We start from the raw sequence: 6968 nt of genomic DNA, 5'->3' as shown, positions 1-6968 counted from the left end.
CTGTCTTAAGTTGTTGTTTGTTTTCTTTGAGCATTTATTGTGGATTAGTCTTAAGTGACATCAATATCTGATCACTGGAAATGAGTGAGATTCATTTTCTCAAACTGCCCCGCTCAGGTATGTAAAGTGGTTATATTATGCTCTTTTTCAGGTTCATAATTTGGTGGTGTTACCAGAATAGGTTTACATAGGGCTGTGCAATTAATCACATTTTAATCATGATTTCGATTTTTGCCTTCCAACAATTATAAAAATAAGTTAATCCAGTTAAAATTAATATTGTGCCACTTGCTGTTTTGTCTTAAAAATCCAGCTCAGCCTTTCCCTTACAGCAGCGTTATTAGCTGCTACAACCTGCTAGCAGCTAGTCACTATTATTAGATACATTTAAAAATGTAATTCAATAAAATTCAATTATGACCAAAACAATCTTGATTAGATTTTTTGCTGTAATGGAGCAGCCCTAGGTTTACATGGTTTCATTTTATTAAAACACCATATTTTTTGTCATTCTGCAACTGCTGCAGCTCCTCTTTTCACCCTGTGGGTGTGGAATACTCCATTTTAGCTACCAAGTGAAGCATCTCACTTCTATCAGATCTTTGTGGGGAGTTGCACATGCACAGTAAGGACCATATGGATCCCTCCATGCATGCTTTGGTCGACTTCGCAGTCCAATCTCTGGCTTACCCCCTTGGTAAGGACTACTGGCCAATCAGAAGCAGAGTAGGGCGGGTCCTGACAAGCTGGTAACCACAGCTTAGGTTCAGCTGTTCATGTTCCCAAACCAGCTTCACAACCTGGACTGGAGCAAGGCTTTCAGAGGTGAGTTAGTAATTTGTAACATTTGTATCTTTTATACGTAACATTTTAAGTTTGCGCTGTCTTTACCTCACAGTAACAGCTTTATGTTGTATATTTAGGATATGTGAAGACTGTTGGATTCACACACCCTTATATTTTTAGTTAGGATGAGTTTAAGTTCATAAGTAATCTTTAGAGCTGTGTATCCAATGTAAATCATCAACCCAAGTAAAACTTTGGATTCCTTTATGTTGGGATATACAGTCCCCTCCAAAAGTATTGGAACGGTAAGGCAAAGAAGACATTTGGATTTAAGATCAAAAGATGAGTATGAGACAAGAGTTCAGAATTTTAGCTCTCATTTCCTGGTATTCACATCTAGATGTGTTAAACAACTCAGGACATACCACCGTTTGTTTGAACCCACCCATTTTTCAAATGAGCAAAACAATTGGAACATGTGACTGACAGATGTTTCCTGTTGCCCAGGTGTGACTACTGGTGTACTGAGCAACAGACGTCCAACAGGTCGGCCAAGGAAAACAACAGTAGTTGATGACAGAAATATGGTGAGAGCTGTGAAGAAAACCCCCAAAACATCAGGAAGTGACATCAGCAACGATCTCCACAGTGCAGGGTGAAGGTATCACAATCCACTGTTGGAAGAAGACTCAGAGAGCAGAAATATAGAGGCCACACCACAAGATGCAAACCACTCATCAGCAGCAAGAATCGGAAGGCCAGACTGAAATTGGCAAAGAAGTACAGAGATGAGCCGCAAAAGTTCTGGAGCAGAATCTGATGGACTGATGAGACCAAGATTAATCTCTAGCAAAGTGATGGAGAAAGAAAGGAACTGCTGATGATCCGAAGCATACAAGCTCATCTGTGAAGCATGCTGGAGGTAATGTCATGGCTGCTTCTGGAACAGGGTCATTAATATTTATTGATGATGGAACTGATGATGGTAGCAGCAGAATGAATTCAGAAGTGGACAGAAACATTTTGTCTGCCAGTTTACAGAGAAATGCATTGAAACTAATGGGGAGGAAGTTTATCATGCAGCAGGACAATGAGCCAAAGCACACTGCCAACTAAACAAAGGACTTCATCAGGGGAAAAAGTGGAAGGTTTTAGACTGGCCAAGTCAATCAGCTGACCTTAACCCAATAGAGCTGCATTTCACCTCCTTAAGAGGAGACTGAAGGGAGAAACACTCCGAAACAAACAAGAAGTGAAAGAAGCTGCGGTAAAAGCCTGGAATAGCATCACAATGAAGAATGCAACAGTTTGGTGATGTCGATGGGTCGCAGGCTTGAGGCTGTTATTGCAAGCAAGGGTTACGCCACCAAATATTAAATGTTATTTACTTTAAGATTATTTGTTCCTTTACTTTTGCTCACCTAAGAATGCTGTGGTCTAATACAAACGGTGGTTTGTCCTGAGTTGTTTAACACATCTAGATGTGAATACCAGGAAATAAAAGCTGAAATTCTGAACTCTTGTCTCACACTCTTCTTTTTATCTTAAACCCAAATGTCTTCAGTGAACAACAAAAACAAAGGAATTTGCCTTACTGTTCCAATACTTTTGGAGGGGACTGTACTAGCATATTCAATGCTCTGTGCATGTGAATACATTGTTTCATATGCAAGGTGTCGCGTTTGGTTTATGAAATTCTGGTTGTTGGTATTTTATTTGAATGATTGTGAGTTAGATCACACACAAAATTACAACCCCAACTGGTAGTCAGTCACCGTTGTGTTCCAGGCTTCTCAGACTGTTAAAAGCGTTTTTTTCTTGCCTCTGTCACCAAGTGCTTGCTCGTGATGGGAACTCTAGAGTACGGTCTAGACCTGCTCTATATGAAAAGTGCAATGAGACAATTTCTTTTCTGAATTGAGGTGATCATTAAATAACATTAAAAAATCCAAAGTACCTTATTCAACCTCTGATTCAGAATCAATTCTTCAACATGAAATGTGTAAGATTTAAAGAGTAACCCTGATGGCAGCCATGCAAATGGTTCTGGCTTTATTTATTCAGGTTGTGATAAATTGGTCTCCGACATAAGTACAATGGAGGTGAATGGAAGACTGCATGTAGTGCTCAAAGCATTGAACATTACATTCAAAAAATTCATCAACAAAGTGTATTTCCACTAAACACTGTGTCTGTGACTCTGCAGACAAGCTCGGTGCATAATCCACATACTCATGAGCTACAATCCATTTCAAAAGGTTTGTGTCAGTCTGAGCTCTGCATTAGTGGCTGTTCAGTACATGGTGTTTGACTCCGGAACACATACACTCTTGTTAACCTTGGACATTTACATAAAAAGCCACTTGAGTAAGTACCACCCCCAGAAGCTCTTTGGAGAAAATCAACCACACTCTCCTTTCACTAATGAGAAGAGCACCTTCATTAGCAACACCACATTCCTTCTATTTGTTAGAAAGGTTCAGCTGCAAAAGTGGTACCTTGTATACACTGATCCTTCTATGAAACACCAACTAAAACAACACTGTCTCACTATTTTAAAGTGGGTTTAGATGAGTATTTGGCTAGTGTGATATGTAATTTCTCTTTTAGGTATTAAAAAAGTTTCTGCCAAATCTCTAATTCAGACAGTAATTACACGGTTTCTACACAGTATGGAGAAGTATAGAAAACATAATATGGATGGAAATATTTGTGCTTGCAGACCAGTGCCCATATTCTGTTTTCTAAATGATAAAATTCTGAGTTTCTCAAAATAAATTCATCACACTAGCAGAGTGTTTTTTGTGGGTTTGGAGCAGGCAGCCATCGCAGTCAAATGTTTCCCACTGTGTGAGGGAGTGGCCAGAGTGCTGTGCGACTCTACCATCTGAATGCAGCAGCTGAAATCGAGACTCATCAGACCAGGCAACATTTTTCCAATCTTCTATTGTCCAGTGTTGGTGAGCCTGTGTGTAACGTAGCCTCAGTTTCCTGTTCTCAGCTGACAGAGTGGCCCCCGGTGTGGTCTTCTGCTGCTGTAGCCCATCTGCTTCAAGGTTGGACGTGTTGTGCGTTCAGAGATGGTGTTCTGTATACCTTGGTTGTAACGAGTGGTTATTTGAGTTACTGTTGCCTTTCTGTCATCTCCAACCAGTCTGCCCATTCTCCTCTGACCTCTGACCAACAAGGCATTTTCGTCCACATAACTGCAGCTCAATTCAATTCAATTCAATTCAATTTTATTTATATAGCGCCAAATCACAACAACAGTTATCTCACAGCGCTTTCATCACTCACTGGATATTTTCTCTTTATCGGACTTTTTCTCTGTAAACCCTAGAGATGGCTGTGTGGGAAAATTCCAGTACACAACCATGCCACGTTGAAAGTCACTTAAATCCCCTTTCTTCCCCATTCTGATGCTCGCTTTGAACTTCAGCAAGTTGTCTTGACCACGTCTACATGCCTAAATGCATTGAGTTACTGCCATGTGATTGGCTGATTAGCTATTTGTGTTAACAAGCAATTGAACAGGTGTACCTAATAAAGTGGCCAGTGAGTGATATACCTTGGTTTCTTATTTATATAAAAAAAACCCACTCTGGCTTCTTTTAAACCAATCACAATCATCTTGGTTGGCACTAAGTCTAGGATGCAGCGATGGAGGCCTTGCAGATAGTATTGTGGGGAACCTGTTTTGGTGAAATATTGTACAAATTTAAAAAAATCCCCACAGGGTTGGGCTAACTTGCCATTTCCAGCGTGTAGTTTGCTAGTTCGGAAGTTGTAGTTATTGATTCATGTGGCGATGGGGAAGCAGATAGCGCAAGGGTTAGACCAACACTCTATTTCCTGTGACTACTAAATATCTGATGTGCACAGACTAACACTGGTACAGGTAACATTTTGAGTATGTGTATGTCTATACATGTGTCAAGCGCTTCATTGTTCATCAGATAGGCTAGTACAAATATAGAGCTTTAATTTGGAGTACATTGAGAGTAAGAAACAATACATTTAACATCCAAATTTAGCTATTGTCTTGACATTACATGAGAGCAATGTGGTGCATGTGATGAGAACAAGATTAAAGAACCAGGCCAGTTTAAGGCGGGCTGGATAACTCTTAATGGCTCATTTTAAACATAGCAGTTTTTAAAACCTTTTTTAAATGGCTTTGCAAATTGTAGCAGAGTTTGTTATAGAGTTTAAACTGGAGGGGAGCTACACAAATGTTTTATTCAACACAGTTGTTAGGCATCTGGGAAACAAATACAAAACTTAATATTTAATTGATTATATTATAATATAAGAATTTCAAAACATGATGAATATAAAATACAAATGAACACAGTCAAATATGATTCCTGCTGACACAACTGCCTACCCATGTTGTGTTGCTTGTGTAATGACTGATTGTAAGTCAGTATTTAATTTCAAACAGAAGGCCTTTCAAAGCTGCCCACCTTTAATGTCAACCCAAAAGACAGATCAAAGAGAAGTTAATCTGTGTGGACTGAGACATGAAAGCAGAGCAAATGAGGTTGCTGGCAGCTCGGAGCATCATGTGGATAACACCGCCCGTCCGGAAAAGGTCAGCAGGTTCTTATTTTCCAAGCCGATATCAGACTGATGAGACCTCCAATGACCTCTGTGACCCCCTGCAGCTGGGCCGGGTACAGATACCTCCAATGAGCAGTGAGAGGAGTTGAGTTTGATTCGCTCCGGACTTGTGATTATAAAGGATGACGTTCTTAATCAGCTTCCTCCCTGGGATTCATTATGCAGCCGGCAATGAGTAATGAGCGTGCCCGGAGCTTTGAAGCTCACTCTAATCATACCACTGAAGACTATTACTAAGCAACAGGAACTTGCAGATGTCTCTGGAGAGAGTGTGGTGACGGTGGATGGAGTGATGTTCTTCTAACGATATAAGACAAAGTCATGGAAGCACTTGTGATTATCCAACTGTGTGTGCATACCACTTCGGCATTGTTATTTAATTTGACTATCACTCGGTTTGACGGTCCATGATTGCTGTTCATTGGTTTGAAGCGTGAACAAATCAACCCCCCCCCCCCCACCAAGCCAGAAACCAGGCAGCAAATGACTCAAACCAGTGATCATCACTCTTGCAGGCCAGAGATTTGATGCTGCAGCACAAACATTGAATTATTGACTGACGTTAACAGATGTCGGCTGTTTGTTTTGTGCTTTTAAACACAAAAACACAAACCAAGTATTACTGTAGTAGTTTAAAGTATTCATTCTTTGCTTTCTGGCTTTATGATCATAACAATGGATGGAGAATGCCATAGACAGGGACCAGTGATTTTACATGTCTTTTATTACATTACCAGTGGTGGAGTGTAACTAAGTACATTTGCTCTAGTACAGTACTTAAGTACAGATTTAATGTACTTGTACTTTACATGAATATTTCCATTTTATGCTACTTTTTATACTTCTACTCCACTACATCTCGGAGGCAAATATTGTACGTTTTACTCCACCACATTTGCTTTAATCACTAGTTACTTTTTAATCACAGTGTTTCCTACCTTTCCTGTCCAGTGAAAACCATCTCCAAATGTGGTGATTCTGAATTCGATTTTTTCTGATAAACTGAAGGATGAAGTGTGTTCCTTTAAAGGCTGGGGAAATGGCCTTACTTCTTAATGTAAATAAACTATTAAAACTGACCTTAGATCAGCTGGAAACATCTGGTCTGTGTTTCTGAGCTTGTGAAAAGTTGACTTTTTAGAAATACAGTATGCTGATCTCACAGGACAGCAGTGCTACCAACATATGATGCATTGCTGTAGATTAAACTACCCAACAGTATATAAAGTTGTAAAGAATGAACACAACCCCATACATCTACCGCAACATACACATTAATGCAGCAGGAATATTAATCCTGTTGCATGGTTGTTGCACAAACTGGCAATGATGATGTCAGTTATCGCTGTTCAGCTGTTAGTCTTAAGCATGTCTCCTGCTGAGGTGTGGTGTGCTTACTTCTTGGTTTACTTCTTTTGGTTTGTAATAAAACCATTGAAATGTTTACCTGTGACATTCTAAAACATGTGAGTTAAACACCAATATGAAATTTGCTAATATTAGCTAACACATAATAAGTTACTGGTCATACCAGACCAATTAAGGCTGTTGCAGCAACC

The sequence above is a fragment of the Micropterus dolomieu genome, linkage group LG10 (genome assembly GCF_021292245.1).
Source record: "Micropterus dolomieu isolate WLL.071019.BEF.003 ecotype Adirondacks linkage group LG10, ASM2129224v1, whole genome shotgun sequence".
In the NCBI taxonomy this organism is placed as follows: domain Eukaryota; kingdom Metazoa; phylum Chordata; class Actinopteri; order Centrarchiformes; family Centrarchidae; genus Micropterus; species Micropterus dolomieu.
The sequence above is the reverse complement of the archived record's forward strand: the minus strand, read 5'-3'. Positions refer to the sequence as shown.